Source organism: Camelus bactrianus, chromosome X (assembly GCF_048773025.1).
Source record: "Camelus bactrianus isolate YW-2024 breed Bactrian camel chromosome X, ASM4877302v1, whole genome shotgun sequence".
In the NCBI taxonomy this organism is placed as follows: domain Eukaryota; kingdom Metazoa; phylum Chordata; class Mammalia; order Artiodactyla; family Camelidae; genus Camelus; species Camelus bactrianus.
In genome coordinates, this window is record NC_133575.1 from 80,378,876 (window position 1) to 80,397,979 (window position 19,104).

Genomic DNA, 19,104 nt, shown 5'->3' on the forward strand with positions numbered 1-19,104 from the left:
GTTTGGTCATGTGACCTCGAAAGATTCCAGAACTTTCATAAAATGATGTCAAAGGTGCCCTCCTTAAAGGCACAGGGATAATATTAGAGACCTTACGGGGTGCCTGTTAGAGATTATAGCCCTTATGTCTCTATTGCCTTACACTTATCAAAATGTAATGCTACGGAGTAAATATTTTTAGGCGACTAATGTACAATGATTTCTTCTGTATAAGTGATTTTTTTTTTCATTCAGTGAAACAATTACCGGAGTTTCAGACCGAGGCAAAATCACTTTTGGTCCCTTTGAGATTTCATCCACTGATCTTTACTTTGGCTCTATGTCGTGGGGCTGCATCGAGGATTGTAATACAAAATAGATCTATGAAACTCATTTTTCATTTACTGTAGAATATTCTGGACGGCATTTATTATATGCAACATAATTCTTTAATAATAACTCAAAAGAAAAATTCTGTTTTTAGTAACTGAAATAGCTGAGTAATTGTGTGTTTTAAATCATGTGGACAATGTGAATTATGTAATTAACTTTCCTTGCGATGGCTGCTAGGAAGCTCAGAACCAGTTTTACAACCCACCTCTAACAACTGTGTACCTTATTGGTATATGTTGATCCTCCTCTTATCTTACATAACCACATTTTCTCCCAATTCCCAATTATTTTTATTTTGTGTGGCAGGTAACACTGAAAACTGCTTCAAAACTTTTTTTGGGGAAAAGAATCAGATATAAATACTAGATAAATAAAAATAGTGCTCTGACAGAAGTGTCACAGGGAGCATCCTTATGAGTGGAGGAGGGAAGCATAGTAAGTAACTTCTCACTTATAAATTCAATCATTCAACAAATGTTAATTGAGAATCTAATATACCAGACTTGATTTGAAATATTTATTAAATGCTTAATATATGATAAGAACTTTCATGGGAGGAGGCAAAAATTAAATACAGGCATACACATATGTAATGTTTTCCTTTATTGCCAGATTTCCAGCCCCTTCTTAACAAAGAAGGGAATGAAAAGTGGAAAAAAGGAAAGGGTATGAATTATGGTTTCTCTTAGTAAGGGAAAGCTGATCCAAGAAGTAGCACTTATGTACAGGTGAAAGTTTGTCATATACATACTATCATAGCGTCAAATACATACAGAATATTTTTCTGGGTTTTGTTCTGTCATGTTGTTGCCTTTCCGATAAGTTCTTCTGGACCTCATCCCCTCCAAAGCCCTCCTCCCTTTCCCCTAACTGTGGCTTCAATCAGTTTCATCATAATAGCAAGTGTGCAGTTGCATGTATTCCTTTAACAAAAATTTGAGTTATGTGCCAGGAACTGTTCTAAGGTTAATAATAGCTAACATTCACTGAGCGCTTATTAGGTGCTAAGCTCTTTACTAAGTATTTTGTTTGCATTATCTCATTTAACCCTCACAATTGCTTTGTGAGTTTTGTGTGACTATAATCCTGTTTTTGTTTTTGTTTTATCAGATGAGTAAACTGAGATTTTAAAAGGCTAATTATCTTGACTCATGTCCAACATGTAGTAAATGGCAGAGCCAATATTTAATTTAAGTCCAGTTCCATTTGACTCTGTGTCTATGTGTACATATTCAGGTTTCCCCTAAACAATTGGTTGTGCAGTTATTCCCCATTCCCTCACTCCCCCCAGCACCTGGAAACTTATATTCTACTTTCTGTCTCTATGAATTTGCCTATTCCAAGTACCTCATTATAAATGAAATTATATAATATTTGTCCTTTTGTGTCTGGCTTCTTTTGCTTAGCATAATATTCTCAAGGTACATCCATGTTGTAGCATGTATCAGACTTTCATTCCTTTTAAAGCCTGAATCATATTTCATTGTATGTATATACCACATTTTGTTTATCTGTTTGGGTAAATGGATGGACATTTGGGATGTACCACCTTTTGGCTATTGTGAATAATGCTGCTATGAACATTGATGTACAAGTATCTGTTTGAGCCTCTGTTTGCAATTGTTTGGGGTATATACCTAGAAGTTGAATTGCTGGATTATATGGTAAATCTATATTTAAAATTCTGAGGAACCATCAAACTATTTTCCACTGTAACTGCACCATTTCATATCCCCAAAACAATGCACACGTTTCCAATTTCTCCACATCCTCACCAACATTTATTATTTTCCATTAAAAAAAAAAGCAATAGCTCTCTTAACAGGTATGTAGTGGTATCTCATTGTGGGTTTTTTTTTTAGCACTCATACGCATCCTTATTATATGCATTTTTGAACAAACCCCTAGAGCTTTACAGAAGAGCAATCACAACCATTCCCTGAAATAACACTCTTGTCAAAGTAGCTTGCACAGAACATTTATATAGCTATTATTATCATTATGGTTTTGATTTGCATTCTAATGATGTTTGATTTGAGCATCTTTTCATGTGATAATTGGCCATTTGTATATTGTCTTTGGAGAAATGTCCATTCAAGTCTTTTGCCCATTTTTAAAATTGAGTTGGCTGGGTTTTATTTTTTGCTGTCATTAAGTTGTAGGAATTCTTTATATATTCTGGAAACTAACCACTTATCAGATATATGCTTTGAAAATATTTTCTCCTGTTCTGTGGGTTATTATTTCATAATCATGATATTATCTTTTGATGCACAAAACTTTTGATTTTGATGGCATCCAGTTTATCTATTTTTTTCTCTTGTTCCCTGTACCACTGAAGTTATATCCAAGAAATGATTGCCAAAACCAATAACATGAAGATTTCCCCTATGTTTTCTTCTAAGAGTTTTATAGTTTGGGGTCTTATATTTAGGTCTTTGATCCATTTTGAGCCAATTTTTGTATATAGTGTAAAGTAAGGGTCCAACTTCATTCTTTTGTTATGTGGACATCTTATCCAGTTTTCCCAAAACCATTTGTTGAAGAGATTGTCCTTTCCCCTGCTGAATGATGTTGGCACCCATGTGGAAAATCAATTGACCATATATGCAAGGGTTTATTTCTGGACTCTCTATTCCATTGGTCTATATGTCTATCCTTATGCTAATACCACACTGTTTTGGTTACTGTAGCTTTGTAATAAGTTTTGAAATCAGAAAGTGAGTCCTTCAGATTTGTTCTTTTTCAAGATTATTTTGGATATTTGGGGTCCCTCAAGATTCCATATGAATTTTAGGATAGACTTTTCTATTTCTACAAAATTACTACTGGATTTTGACAGGAATTGCATTGAATCTATAGATCACTTTCAATAATATTTCTATTTAACAATATTAAGCCTTCCAATCCATGAACATTGATGTCTTTTTATTTATTTATGTCTTCTTTAATTTCTTTCATCAATGTTTGTAATGTTGAATGCACAAGTCCTTTGCCTTCTTGGTTAAATTTATTCATAAGTATTCTATTCTTTTTGATGCTATTGCAAGTGGAACTGTATTCTTTTCATATTTTTCATTGTTAGTATATAGAAATGCAACTGATTAATGTGTGTTGATTTCATATCCTACAACATTGCTGAATTCATTTCTTAGCTCTAATAGCTTTTTTTGGTGAAATCTTTAGGGTCTTTTACATATAGGATCATGTTATCTGTGAACAGAGGTAAGTTTACCTCTTCCTTTCCAACCTGATACCTTTTTGTTTCTTACTTAACTGTTTTGGCTAAAATTTCCAATAATATGTTGAATAGCAGCAGTCATTCTTATCTTGCTCCTGATGTTAGGGGGTAAACCTTCAGTCTTTCACCATTGAGTATGATGATATCTATGGGTTTTTCATATATGGACTTTATCATGTTTTTTTAAATTGAGGTATAGTTGATTTACAATGTTGTAATAGTTTCAGGTGTACAGCAAAGTGATTCAGTTATACATATACATATATATTAGTTTTCAGATTCATTTCCATTATCAGTTATTACAAGATAATGAATATATTTCACTGTGTTACACAGTAGGTCCTTGTCAGTTATCTGTTTATATATAGTAGTGTGTATATGTTAATCCCAAACTCCTAATTTATCCCTCCCCCTTTCTCCTTTGGTAACCGTAAGTTTGTTTTCTATGTCTGTGAGTCAATTTCTGTTTTGTAAATAAGTTCATTTGTATCATTTTTAGATTCCACATATAAATGATATTATCTGATATTTGTCTTTCTCTGTCTGACTTACTTCACTTGTATGATAATCTCTAGATCCATCCATGTTGCTGTAAATGGCATTATTTCATTCTTTTTTATGGCTGAGTAATATTCCATTGTATATATATACCACCTCTTCTTTATTCATTCACCTGTCAATGGACATTTAGGTTGCTTCCATGTCTTGGCTATTGTAAATAGTGCTTCTATGAACATTGGGGTGCATGTATCTTTTCAAATTGGAGTTTTCTCCAGATATATGCCCAGGGGTGGGATTGCTGGATCTTATAGTAACCTTATTTTTAGTTATTTAAGGAATCTCCATACTGTTCACGATAGTGGCTGCACCAGTTTACATTCCCACCAAAAGTGTAAGAGGGTTCTTTTTCTCCACACTCTCTCCAGCATTTATTATTTGTAGACTTTTTGATGATGGCCATTGGACTTTATGATGTTAAAGCTTCCGTTTATTCCTAGTTTATAGTGTGTTTTTATCATGAAAAAATGTTGAATTTTGTCAAATGCATTTTCCATATCAATTGAGATTGATCGTGTGGGTCTTTTTTCCTTCATTCTATTAACATGGTCTATTACATTGATTGATTTTCATGTTGAACTATACTTGCTCTCCAGGAATAAATCTCACTTGGTTATGGTATAGAATCTTTTTAATAATTTGGTGAATTCTGCTTGATAATATGTTGTTGAGGATTTTTGCATCAATATTCATAAAGGATATATATTGGTCCATAATTTTATTTTCTTGTAGTATCTTTGTCTGGCTTTGGTATCAGGATAATTCTGGCCTCATAGAATGAGTTAGAAGTGTTCTCTCCTCGCATATTCTGGAAGAGTTGGAGAAATATAGTAGTTAATTCTTCTTTAAATGTTTAATAGAATTAATCAGCAAGGCCATCTGGTTCAGAGCTTTTCTTTTTTGGGAGGTTTTTGATACTGACTTAATCTCCTTATTAGTTATAAATCTGTTGAAAATTTCTATTTCTTCATGATTCAGTCTTGGTAGTTGTGTGTTTCTAGGAATTTTTCCATTTCATCTGGGTTGTCTAATTTGTTGATGTACAATTGTCAATAGTATTCTCTTATAATCCTTTTTATTTCCGCAAAATTGACAGTAATGTTTGTGCTCTCTTTTCTGGCCTAATTAATTTTTCTCCTTTTTTGTCTTATTCAATCTAGCTAAATATTTCCCAATTTTGTTGATATTTTCAAAGAGCTATTATCGGTGTCATTGATTTTCCCTATTGTTTTTCTATTTTCTATTTTATTTATCTCTGCCCTAAATTTTTTTGTGTTCTCAATCCTTTTTACTTTTATTTTTGTATGCTTTCCCATGTAACACTTTTGTAGGAATCCTTATATTTTCTTTTTAAATTTTATTATATACATTTCAGGTATACAATATTGTAGTGCAACATCTGAATATACTACAGAGTGATCATCACCACAAATCTAGTTACCATTCATCACCATAGAATTGATAGCCTTCACCCATGTTGCCCACTCCCAACACTCCTCCTTTCTGGTAACTACTAATCTGTTCCCTGTATCTATTAGTTTGTTTTTGCTTTATTTTGTTTATTTGGTTGGTTGGTTTTGTTTTTGTATGCCACATGGGTGAAATCATATGGTATTTGCCTTTCTCTGTCTGACTTATTTCACTTAGCATTATACCCTCAAGATCCATCCATGTTGTCACAAATGACAGGATTTCAATCTTTTTATGGCTGAGTAGTATTCCATTGTATATACATACATACAATATCATCTTTATACATTCATCTATTGATAGACACTTAGGTTGTTTCTATATCTTGGCTATTGTAAATAATGCTGCAATGAACATGGGGGTGCATATATCTTTTTGAATTAGTATTTTTGTGCTCCTCAGAAATACCCAGAAGCAGAATAGCTGGGTCATATGGCAGTTCTGTTGGTATTTTCTTATATTTTCTGTCTCTTTGTTGAGGTTCTCACTGTGTTTGTCCATTCTTTTCCCGAGTTTGGTGAGCATCTTTATGTCCGTAACTTTGAACTCTTTATCAGGTAGCTTGCTTGTCTCCACTTTGTTTAGTGCTTTTTCTTGGGTTTTGTCTTGTTCTTTTGATTAGAGAAATATCTGTTTCCTCATTTTGCCTAATTCTCTGTGTTTGTTTCTAAGTATTAGGTAAATTAGCTAGCTCTCCCAGTCTTGAAGGAATGGCCTTATGTAGGGCTCAGAAATGTAATCCCACCTGGCCACCAGAGCCAGGCATGCAAGGGGTATGCCCTATGTGGGTTGCTTGCACCTTCCTGTTGTGGCAGGGCCATGGCTGCATGTGAGCCTTTCAAGAGTAGGTCTTCTGTTCCCTATAGTCCTACAGTTTTTCCAGATGTAATACCCATTGGTTTTCAAAGCCAGGTATTTAGGAGTCTTGTCTCTCTTGTGTAGGATCTAAGGGTTGGGGTGCCTGATGTGGAGTTCTAAATCTCTTACTCCTCAAGAAAAATAAATTATTTCTGCCATTTTGCTATTTTTTTCTACATGTCTTATAGTTTTTTGTCCCTCATTTACCTTTGTGTTTAGTTGACATTTTGTAGTGACACATTTAGGTTCTTTTCTCATTTCCTTTTGTGTACATTCTATAGTTATTTTCTTAGTGGTTACCATGGGGAAGACATTTAGAATTCTAAAGTTATAACAATCTAAATTAAATTGATATTTCTTAACTTCAATGCCACACAAAAACTCTACTCCTATGAGGCCCTGTCCTCCACTCTTTATTATTAATGTCATAAATTACATCTTTATACATTGTTTGTCCAATAATATAGATTTATGATTATTTTAGGTGTGTGTCTTTTAAATGCTGTTAAAAAAAAGAGGAATCACAAAATAAAAATGGAATAATACTGACCTGTAAATTTACCTCTGCAGCTACCTTTGTGTTGTTCATTATTTCTCATATGGCATTGAGTTATGGTCTAGTGTCCTTTCATTTCAGCCTGAAGGACCAGTTTTAGCATTTCTTGTAAGACAGGCCTACTTGTAACAAACTCCCTCAGTTTTTGTTTATCTGGGAATATCTTAATTCCTACTTCATTTTTGAAGGGTAGTTTGACCAGATATAGAATTCTTGCTTGATAGTTTTTTCTTTCAGCACTTTGAATGTGTGACCCCACTGTCTTCTGGACTCCATGGTTTCTGAAGAGAAATAGGCTATTAATCTTATTCAGTCTCTCATGTACATCATGAGTCACTTCTTTCTTTTTTATTTCAAAATTCTCTCTTTGGCTTTGGCTTTTGACGATAATGTGTCTCAGTGCAGATCTCTTCAATTTATCCTGCTTGGAGGTTGTTAGCTTCTTGGTGCATGTATAGATTCATGTCTTTCATCAAATTTGGGAAGTTATCAGTTATTACGTCTTCAAATTTTTTTTATTCCTCTTTCTCTCCCTTCCCTCCCTCCAGGAATCCCACTATGCATATGTTAGTATGATTGATAGTGTCTCATCCATCTCTTAGGTGCTATTAATTTTTCTTCATTCTTTTTTCTTCCTGCTCCTCAGGCTGGATAAGCTAGATTAATCTATTTTCAGTTTCATTGATTTTTTTTTCTTTTCTTTGCTCAAATCTTGCTCAAAACTTTCTCTAGTGAATTTTTTATTTCAGTTATTGTACTTTTCAACTCCAGAATTTCTTTTTCATTCCTTTTTATAATTTATATCTGTTTATTGATATTCTCTGCTTGGTGTGACATTGTTCTATTGTTTCCTTTAGTTCTTTGTTCTTGGTTTCCTTTAGCAATTTGGGCATATTGCAGACAGTTAATTTAAAGTCTAATAAATTCAATGCTTCAGTTTCTTTGGGATAGTTTCTATTAATTTATTTTTTTCCTGTGAATGGGCCATTCTTTCTTCTTCCTTTGCATGCCTTGTAATTTTTATTGAAATCTGTATATTTTGAATATTATAATATGGAAACTTTTGAATTATGACTCTTCTCCCTCCCCAGGGAGTGTTTTTGCTTCCTACTGTGGCTTGTGTTTGTTTGTTTGATGAATTTTCTAAACTATTTTTGTGAAGTCTCTACAGTAGCCCCCTCCTTACCCGCAGTTTCAGTTTCCATATTTTCTATTAACAACAGTCAACCATTGTCTGAAAATATTAAGTGGAAAATTCCAGAAATAAACAATTCATAAGTTTTAATTTGTGCACTGTTCTGAGTAGCATGATGAAATCTCATTTTCCCACTCCATCCCACTTGAGACATGAATCATCCCATTGTCCAGCATCTCCTACCTGTTAGTCACTTAGTAGCCATCTTGATTATCAGATCAACTGTCATGATATTGCAGTGCTTGTGTTCAAGTAATCCTCATTTTACTTAATAATGGCTCCAAAGCCTAAGAGAAGTGATGCTGGCAATTCGGATATGCTAAAGAGAAGCTGTAAAGTGCTTCCTTTAAGTGAAAAGGTGAAAGTTATTGACTTAATAAGGAAAGAAATTGTTTGCTGAAGTTGCTAAGATCTGCAGAAAGATTGAATCTTCTTTCTATGAAATCATGAAGAAGGCAAAATAAATTCATGAGTTTTGTTGTTGCACCTTAAACTATAAAAGTTATGGCCACAGTGCATAAGTGTTTAGTTAAGATGGAAAAAGCATTAAATTTATGTAATATGATATTTTGAGAGGAAGAGATCACATTCATTCACATAACTTTTATTACAGTATGCTGCTATAATTGTTCAATTTTATTTTTAGTTATTTTTAATCTCTCACTGTGTCTAATTTATAAATTAAACTTTATCGTAAGTGTGTATGTATAGAAAAAAACATAGTATATATAAAAGATTTGGTACTATCTGCAGTTTCAGGTATCCACTGGGTGTCTTGGAATACATCCCCTGCAGATAAGGAGGGACTATTGTGTTGTGTAATGTGGCTAGTAAGCTTTGTATTCCATTAGCTTAGTTAGTATTTTGACAGAATTTTCTTGAGTACCTGGAGCCAAGAAAAGAAATACAGAAAGGAAAAAAGAGAAAGAAAAAAGTACTCTCTCAATGTTTGCAGATTGGCTCTGTGTTGGAGGACTCTGTAAATGTTTAGCCAGTCCACTTAAAACTCTGCCTTAGCCTTCAGTTCCTGCTTGCACAAATCCTGAAGGTCAGCCAGAGGTGAAAGCTTAGATCTTTACAGGCATTTTCTGAACATGCATCCAGCTCTTGGCATGCATGTGGTTTTCTCAATTCCCCAGCATACTTGAGTGCTGTTGGAAGGTTTCCTTCCCCAACTTCTTTTTTCTTGGGCTTTTCAGTCTATTACTTGTTCCTACTGTTACCCCATTCCCCAGGCTGCTCCAGACAATACTTTTGCCTTTAAATGCTTTTGACAAAAGCTGCCCAGGAAGTCTTGAGAAAGCTCCAGTTCAGGTGAAATAAAGGCAGACCCTTATACCCATCCTTGAGGGAGCCACTAGTCAGGTGGAAACATGCAAAGACTGTTTTGCTCACTCTGGCAATATCAACTTGTGCCAAGAGTGCAGGATGTCATCTTCATGGCTGCCACTGACCTGGAGAGTGAGGAGTTGGTAGGCAGATGATTAAAAATACCACAACACACTTTTACTGCAATGTAGACACCTTTTTCTTCATTAAGCTTTAACCTGCTAGTGAATTTTTTATTAGATTCTAGAAGTCTGCAAAAATGGACACTTTTTGCCCACTTATTAGTTGTTTTTGTGGAGAGACAGAACCCTAGAGTTCCCTACTCTGCTATTCTTGGTGGTGTCATTCAAACTATTGATTTGTTTCCAGAATTCTTATTCCAGAAGTCGATTTGGACAGTGTTTGCCAGTTTATTTTCTTCTTTTGTGAAGGGAAGGACTTTTGGTGTTTCCTAATCTGCCGTTTTCACTGATGTAATTCAAACACAGGAATTTTTTTAATCTGTACAAATTGTCCATCTCAGTACTTTATCCTACCAGAGAATCATTGCTGGAAGGAGACAATGTCTGGCCACTCTGACTTCTACATGGACCTAGTCTTGGCTCTCAGCTTCAGCATTTTCATTGGAGGAACATTATCTTAGAGAAGATAGGTCTTATTAAAATGACCAGCACCAGTTTTATTAGAGCAATCACAACATTTTAAAAAAAAGATTGATTGTTTAATTTTTCTCTTACTCTTGCTTTTTTTCCATTAGCACACTTTCTTCCTTGTACTTTTCTGTATTTTCTGATTTTTCTTGCAGTTAACATGCATGTTAATTTTATAATCAGAAAAAAATTGAGCTTTTCAAAAACAGGTAAATTTCTTGTTTCACCAATGGAATAAAAGAAATTTCACCAATGTAATAAGAAAAAAATCCAAGCTCCTTACTAAAGCTTATAAAGAACAGTTACATTTTTCAATTGTCTTTTCACCTGAAAAACATGTAAATAGTTGCAGTGTAAGTTTATTATATTACAATGTTTTAGAATTGATAGATTAATAATTTTTCCACCTTTATTTAGGTCATGGTGGCCATACATACCTGAAGGAATGGTCCTGGTGGGTTGGACTAATATTCAGTAAGCACTCTTTAATTTACAGCCTATTAGAATTATATTTAACCCAATGCTCATATAAAAAGCAGTTTTCTTCATGTATCACAGTCAGGTTTAGAGTAAGCCAACAAGCATTTCTTTGCTCTTTTTCCCAGATATTTTCTGTAAAGCCTCATTTCCTCCCATAATTACATGAACACTCACATACACGGACGTAGTCACATAAGCATAGATACATATTTACTTACTTTAATATAATAAAAATTATCTCAAGGGTATATTTCTGAAAAAGAATATGAAAATGAATATATGTACATATATGTATGACTGAAACATTATGCTGTACACCAGAAATTGACATGTTGTAACTGACTGTACTTCAATAAAAAAAGAGTATATTTCTGTCGCTGCCCTACTTTCAGATCTGTTTCTGTGTGGCTAAGCAAAAGCAAATTTAACTTCAGCTCCTGTTGCCTTGGCCTAGAGTTACAGTTGAGTCTCGCTTCTCAAGGCCTGCACTGTAAAGAAGCAACTTTGCTAGAAAAATTATCCAAATGAGGGAGGCATCCTGGGGACAAGTAACAGAAAGAGATAAGGATATAGTTGATGTCAGACTCTAGACACTGAGGCTGCTGTGAGCCTTTCAGTAAAATCCTGCCTTTTTGGTCTTCTGTTCTGGCAGAAGCAGAGCTTTCTTAATCACAGCAAAATGGAAGTGCTTCTCATTTCTCTGGAAACACGATGCATTTGCTCCTTATTTACCAGTCATTTGTGCACATTTACTGATACTTTGATTAGGGGGTCATAACATATTAGAAATTATCAACTTTTTAAAAAACGATCAATCTTGGCTCACTGGAATAATGATAAAAATTACTAGGGCATTAGTAAGAACTGTCCTGTTTTATAGCTGCCGTGGGATTTATTTAACCAAGAAAAAAAAGGTAGGGCTCAACTGGTATTTGGTAGTGCAGAGTTTATACAGCATAAGTGGCTGTATAAGAGCTTTTGATTCTTTAAGTGGGCTGGATTAACTTTAAGAAGTGTAGTATATGTAAAAAATAGTACAGGTATGCCAAGTTTTGTTTATAGTCATGTTCCCTCATGTAACCGTGAACTTTGTGTCTCCTTTGAAGTGGGAATTGAAGAAGCTGCCAATCTTATAGCTTGTGTCTTTTCCCTAGCAACGCTTGGATGCACTGAGGGTATTAGTCAGGTAGGCAGAATTAAGATGCTTTACCTGGGACTTCTGTTTGTATCTTCATAATTTTTACTCTTTCTCATTTTTTTTTAATTCTTATACTCTCAAATAACTTCTAACTGATAGTGTTTTACTTCTACTAAAGATGGTCTTTTTTTTTTTCGAAGATGGTCTTTTATTTCATTTATTTCTTCCTTTATTTGGGAGAAATTTTAATGTGTAGACTGTTTAGAAGATACTGTATATTTCAATGAATATCTGCCCACATATAAAGTCCATTAACTATAACATTGCATAAATTGTTACTTCTGCAATAATTTTTCTTTAATTTATCTGTCTTACATGTCCCTTGCTGCCTCTTACTTTGTTCCTGGGAACTTCCCAGTAGAATTAAACTAATCAGCTTTTTTTTTATTCCTGTTGACACACTAGAAAAAAAATCTAAATTAAAGGAAAATAATTTTAGGATGGCAGACAGCATTGTCTTAGATGTTAGATACAAATTACTATGCATAAAATAGGTAAGTAATAGGGATATATTGTATAGCACAGGGAATTGTTATTGTAATTATTATAATTTGTTGTTATCTTGTAAGAACTTTCAAAGGATTATAATTTATAAAGATACTTAATCACTATGGTGTACATCTGAAACTAACATAATATTGTAAATCAATTATACTTCAATAAAAAAGTCTTATTCAGAAGGCCATCCTCCTTTCTTTCATAGAATGTAAATGGATTTTTTCTGCTCTATTTCACCATCTTTAAATATTTTTGCTTACCTAAAAAAGAAAACAAAACTGTCAACCTACCAGTTACCCGAGGACTTCTGCCTCTTTATTTTTTTAATCCTAATTATGGGACATTTGGCAGAATATCAGATTTCATGCCAGTTTCTTGAAAAGGATTATAGTGAGGGTGAGGAAAAGGATATATATAAAATATATAATATAATATAATATAGATATATACAAGATTATATTGTGGATGAGTCACTTTTATAAGAAAAAATTAATCAGATTAATGATTCTCAAGTTTTTTGGTAAGCTTTGCTACAAAAATAAAAGGTGCTTGGCATGCTTCTTTAAAAGGAGAGTAATTTATTTTTCTCACACATTTCTAGAACAAACATTTAATATGGATACAGAACAGGTTGTAAATGGGTGAATCTTGAATGGTGGGTCATCTTCATTTTTCCCCATTTGCTCCTCTTATTTAGTCATCAAAACCTATCCTATCTACCTCAGAATTACACTTCTACCTTACAAATCTATCAGGTCTCTAATTCCAGTCTTGTCCTTTTTCAGTCCTTGGCACTGGTGTGATTGTAATCTTCCCAAAACATATGTTTAAAATACTTTAGAGGTTCCCTGTCACATTTAAAATAAAATCCAAACTCCTTAGCATGGCATAACTAAATAGTCCAGGTCCAACCTGTGATTCTCATTTTCAGAGATTCTCCAGTATTTACCTTGTATTTAAGTTGCGCCAGATTACTAGCACTTCCCCCAAATTCTACATATTAGACCTAAGAAAATATTTAATGACAATATTATTGGTTTTAATGAAACTATGATTGATAAGTTTGCTTCCATTAAAGCTAGGAAAGTAAAATTTAATTCTGCTTTTTTTGTAGATAAAATATTTCAACTTAATGATGTGACTTTTAATGTATCTACTTTTCAGTGTTTTCAACTGCTTTAATGTTCTGGAGAAACATGAACCATTCAAGAATACACAAAAACATGTATATGGGGCCTACATTTTTCCTTTTGCCTCACACGCCAGTATGGTTCGGTATGGCATTGTCTTTATTTAAAATTTTGATATTTTGTTCATCATGTATTTTTGCACTAATTTTTATTTTTAAAACAATTGCATTAAAATATTTATAATGATTACTGAGTTTTTTGGCATCCTCTTAAATTTTGCACACAAGGTGAATACCTTACTCACCCCACCCTTATTCCATCCCTATTTGAGGTCCTTAAATACGTTAATTATCTATTTGCAACTAGTGGGCATCTGAAAATATTGTAGTTGAGATATAGGGCTTTTATTTCTGGAAGTGGTTTCCACCACCTCTCTACTTCTTAGTGTAGAGTTCAGAGTTCTGAAGTGGGGACAAATTTTATTTTATTTTAAAAATAATATTTATTTTTTGAATAGGTAATATAGTCACGATTCAAAATTCAAAAGGCATAGAGAAAAGATATATAGGAAAAAGTCTCCTTCTCACTCGCAACCCCTAACCACCTAGTTCCACTGCCCAGAGCCAACCAATGTTAACAATATCCTTCAAGAGACAGTGTATTCTTATTCAAGCAAATGTGTACAAATATTTTACTCCCTCCCTTTTACACAAATGGCAGCATATTGTCTTGAATCTTGCTGTTTTAATTTAACATATGCATTTGAGCTCACTCCATATCAGTATTTAAAGAGGTTCCTAATAAATACATAAATAAAATAAAGAGGTTCCTCATTTTGCACATGTGAGTATATCTGTAGGATGAATTCCTAGAAGTCAGATTTCTGGAATAGGTTTATACATCTATAATTTGGTAGGTATTGCTAAACTGCTTTCCATGAAGGTGGTACCAATGTTTACAGTCCCACCAGTAATGCAAAAAGTACCTGTTTCCTTGCACCCACAGAGATGGTATCTCTGTATAGGTTTTAAAAATTTCTCTTAAACATCTTTTCACACGTTCAAGAGCCATTTGCATTCCCATTTCTTTGAGTTGTCTCTTTATATCCTTTTCCCACATATCTTTTGAATGATTAGTATTTTATTATTAACTTGTAGGTGCCCTTTATGGAATAAGGAAATTAGTCCTTTGTAGAAAAGTTTCAAATATTTGTTCCCCATTTAATTTTTCTTTTAACTTTGCCTATGGAAGTTTTTGCTGTTCAGAATTTTTTATGTAGACAAAATCAATAACTTTTTCTCTTTTGGCTTCTGAGTTTTGTGTGAAGTGGAGAAGTTTGATGAAAGCTCACTGAAAAATAAAGACCGAAAGGGATCTTGGTAATCACTGCATCAGTAAGGAGGAAAATCAGAGTTGATTGTCAGAAATTTGTAAAATTCAATAACCTTTCAGTTTCCCCACATTTATTCTGTGTGTTGTCCCATGTCTATTTCCTCATGGTGATTCAAAGCAAAACTCTTAATACTAAGAGCCTATATGCTTGTCTTACAGAGAATGGGATGAATTAGGAATAATAGTTAATCGGATGGGAAGAAGAACCTGAGGGTTGGCAGCTCTAAGAAAAGAAAGAAAATGAAGCATCCCTGGGACCTGCCTTTGGGAAAGAAAAAGAAGAAAGCGCTTGAAAAGTGAGGATCAGCTGTTTTGACCTGGTGGTATATCCTGCCACAAAATGGTGTTGAAGCATAGCTGTTCAGAAAAAGAACCAGGCCATGCAGATAATGTTCATCTAGCAATATCATGACTATGTGAAATTTCAAATTTGAATAACAGTGGTTTAGTACACAGGTCAGTCACGTTATGTAGCAAAAGGTTTAAGCTTTAAGGAAATAACTTTAGGTCTGAAATATAGTTTAACAAATACCTTTGGCCCTCAGTATCTGCAGGTTCCGCTTCTGTGGATTTAACCAACTGTGGATCAAAAATACTAAAAAAATTCCAGAAAGTTCCAAAAAACAGAACTTTCATTTCTTGCACTATGGCAACAATTTATGTAGTGTTTACGTTGTATTAGGTATACAGGAGGATGTCTGTAGGTTATATGCAAATACTACATTTTATATAAGGGACTTAAGCATCTGCAGATTTGGGTATCTATGGGGGGTGGGGTGGGGGTGTCCTAGAACCAGTCCTCCTGGAAGGATGACTGTACTGCTGAGTCCTGACTCCCCACTGCTTCTTTTCCTTTTTGTCTTTCTAATCCTTCCTTCTTACCTGATCAGAATACAGTGTCAAAACTCAAATATTTTTTTTTTTAGCTTGTTTCTCAATTTTCCTGTGAAACATTTACAGAACATCGTTATCTGTGAGTCATCTTGTAACTTTAAGGATTCCTTAAATTGTAGGGCAGCAATAAATTCCAGGGGTTACCCAGACACTGCGGATGGTTATTTGTGTAACTTCCTCTCTGCAACTGTTTCAATGTGATCAGTTATCTTCCACTCTTCCCAGTCACTGTTGCTGCCCTTGAATCCCAAGGCATCCTCTTATTGACACATTGAATACCCTCCCTCTTTTCCCATCATCTGTTTTACTACCTCTCCACTTTACCCCAGATTTCTCTCTCACAGCTCTCTCATCTTCCCAACGTGTCTCCTCCTGTCCATCCCTCACCTCCACTATCAGAATTCAATCCTCCAGTCTCTTTCGTGAACTAGCAAAATACCTTTATTATTATTCTCTGTCTTAACCCAACTACCATACAGCTGCTAAAATGATCTTTCTAAATGCATATATGAGGGTAAGGGGAAGAGCTTCATTTATTTAAAGCAATTCTATATTTTTTGAAAGTTTAAAAACATGAATGTAGTATTTTAGTCATGAAACAAGTACAGATATTACTCCACTGTTTAAAATCCTCTAACAGCTTTCCACTGATTGCAAGATAAAACTCAAACTTCTTAATATTGCATGCTGTTTTAGCTTTGCTGCTTCATCAGTTAGCTTCATGAAGTGACTTCTTGCCTTTCTCTTGTTCTCCCAGACAACTCTGTCAGGGTTATCAAAGATGCTCAGTTCTGAATAATAGTAACAAATATTAGCTACCTAAAGCATCTGCAGTGTGCCAAGTGCTTTGCATGTAATCTCATTTTTCAACCCTAAAAGGCACTACCATGTAAATTTTTTTTTAAAGAAACTGAGGATCAGAAGTTAGGTGACTTCCCTAATGTCACAGTTACTGGCAGAGTCAGTATTTGAACACAGTTCTGCCTAACTCTAAAACTTAGGCTCTTTCCAGACTCAGAGACATAGAAAACGAGGTTATGGTTATCAGAGGGGTAAGGGGGAAGGGTGGGATAAATTGGGAGTTTGCAATTGGCTGATACAAATTACTATGTACAGAATAGATAAATAAGATCCTACTGTATAGTACAAGGAACTATAGTCAATGGCTTGTAGTAACCTGTAATGAAAAAGAATATGAAAAAGAATAAATATATATGTATGTATAACTGAATCACTATGCTGTACACTGGAAATTAATACAACATTGTAAATCTAAATAAATAAATAAATAGGTCAGGTATAAAAAAACAAAAATAAAAAAATAAGTCATATAGTCTAACCAAAAAAACAAAAAACGAGAAACAAAAACAACCAAAAAACAAAACAAAACATAAAAACAGGCTCTTTCCATTATACCATGCTATATCCAGAATGAAATGTTTCAGTCACTCTGGCCCCACCTTTTAGAGAAACATTACTTCTTGTCTTTAAATACATTAGAAGGCAGGTTAGTAGAGTCATTCAGGCCATGAGCTCTGGAGTCAAACTGCCTGGGTTCAAATTCCAACCCTAAAACTTATTAGCTGTGTAACCTTGAGTAAGTTAATTTCTCCAAGTTTCATCTTCTCCATCTGTAAAATGAATATGTTAAAAATAGTTCCTCTTGCACAGAGTTTTAATTCTTAAAAAGATGATCCACTGCAAAATACTTAGTACAATGTGTGACAAATGGTATGTATATCCTCAATAAAGCATAGCTACTATTATATTAGAGATACATCTCAAAATTCTGTTGGATCTTTCGTTCATCTGGAGTTCCTGATCAGTACATCTGAATCCTGGTTTGCCATATTCTAAATGTCCCTTCTATGCATTTCTGCATAGCAGAAAAGTACCATAATTATATTGTATAGGCTTTGCCTTCTTGAGAGTGATTTTTCCAAGATAGAGCTTTGGCTGCACAACACAAATGTTATTAGTTCATACATTAAATGGCTAATTGCTCAACTGCTGCTCACTTAAGGTGTTACAGAAGGTAATGACTTGATTGTCAAATTGCTTTAGCATTTCTTATGTAAGTGCTAAAAATAGCAATTCAGTTATTTTATTGCAGGATTCATTGTTCTTGCCCTCTGTGTAGTGATCAGTTCCACTTGCTTGTCTTCAAAGTGGGACCTGGAGATGGCCAGAGTAACCTCCTGGTATATATTCTTATCTGCTCTTCTGTTGGTTCATTTTGTGTCAGGTATCAAGTTTGGACATTGCCTTGAAACTACTGTTTTAGAAAAGCCAATCACAAAACCAGCCCAGGGCTGGATACTCTTGTGATTTACTGTATAAGCATAAAATAACTATCTGAACAGGGCCTTGGATATTTTCAGTACCTATGCAGTCATTCCCATGTAGTATTTCTTTTTCCCTACTGCTGTCATGGCCTACTATGCCATTCTTTTCAAGGAATGGCAGCATATGGCCCTCACTAACTTAAGTTACCACCTGTGGTTTCCTTTCCATAGTTGGCCTTTTTAGCTCCATACATTTTGAGATGTCCCTTTTGGTCTGTACCTGTTGCCCTTTGACTTGAGATCAATAAATCTACACAATACCCTTACTCCTCCATGGAATGAAAATGAGGGTTACCTGACTTTTCTCCATCAACCTCTTTTGAGTCCAGAAGATGCCAACAAAAGTGAGGCTGAAAGAGACTATGAAGAGTCTTAAAAGAAGCACTATTGGGAAGATTTTGGGTTAAAATCTCCCACAGGCCAAAATTTTGGACTAAGGTATTGATACAGGGAAAATTGGTTTAAAAAGGACCATCAAGTGCTTTCCATGTAAAGGCTATTTTACATTGGGTTTATTGATTTGTTATGTTTGATTCAAACTTCTCCTGGAGATTTGTTAGCATAAATGAATGTCAAAATCCTGCTTGATTTCCTTGTATCTGTTATCCCGGATGTTCATTCGTGGACTCACGGGCAGGGGGCCTTAGGATTAGTCTGGTTCCAGTTTTCACAGTATGCCTGAATAAACCCTAGAGGTCCTGAGACAGTGCCTTAGGGACCAGGGAGGGTGCAGGGGGAGGGGGAGGAGACTACAGCAAGCAGGCCTGGTCCAGATACCCCCCGCCACCAGAGCAGCTTTGCTTTTCTATTATTTTATGTCTTAGGCTTCTTTTCACTTCAGGAGAAGTCTGCTAACCCAATCCTTTTGTTTTACAGTTGTCTTGAATTTTCTACCCTGAATATTGAAACAGGGACTTTGAATGTCATGAGGGCTGATA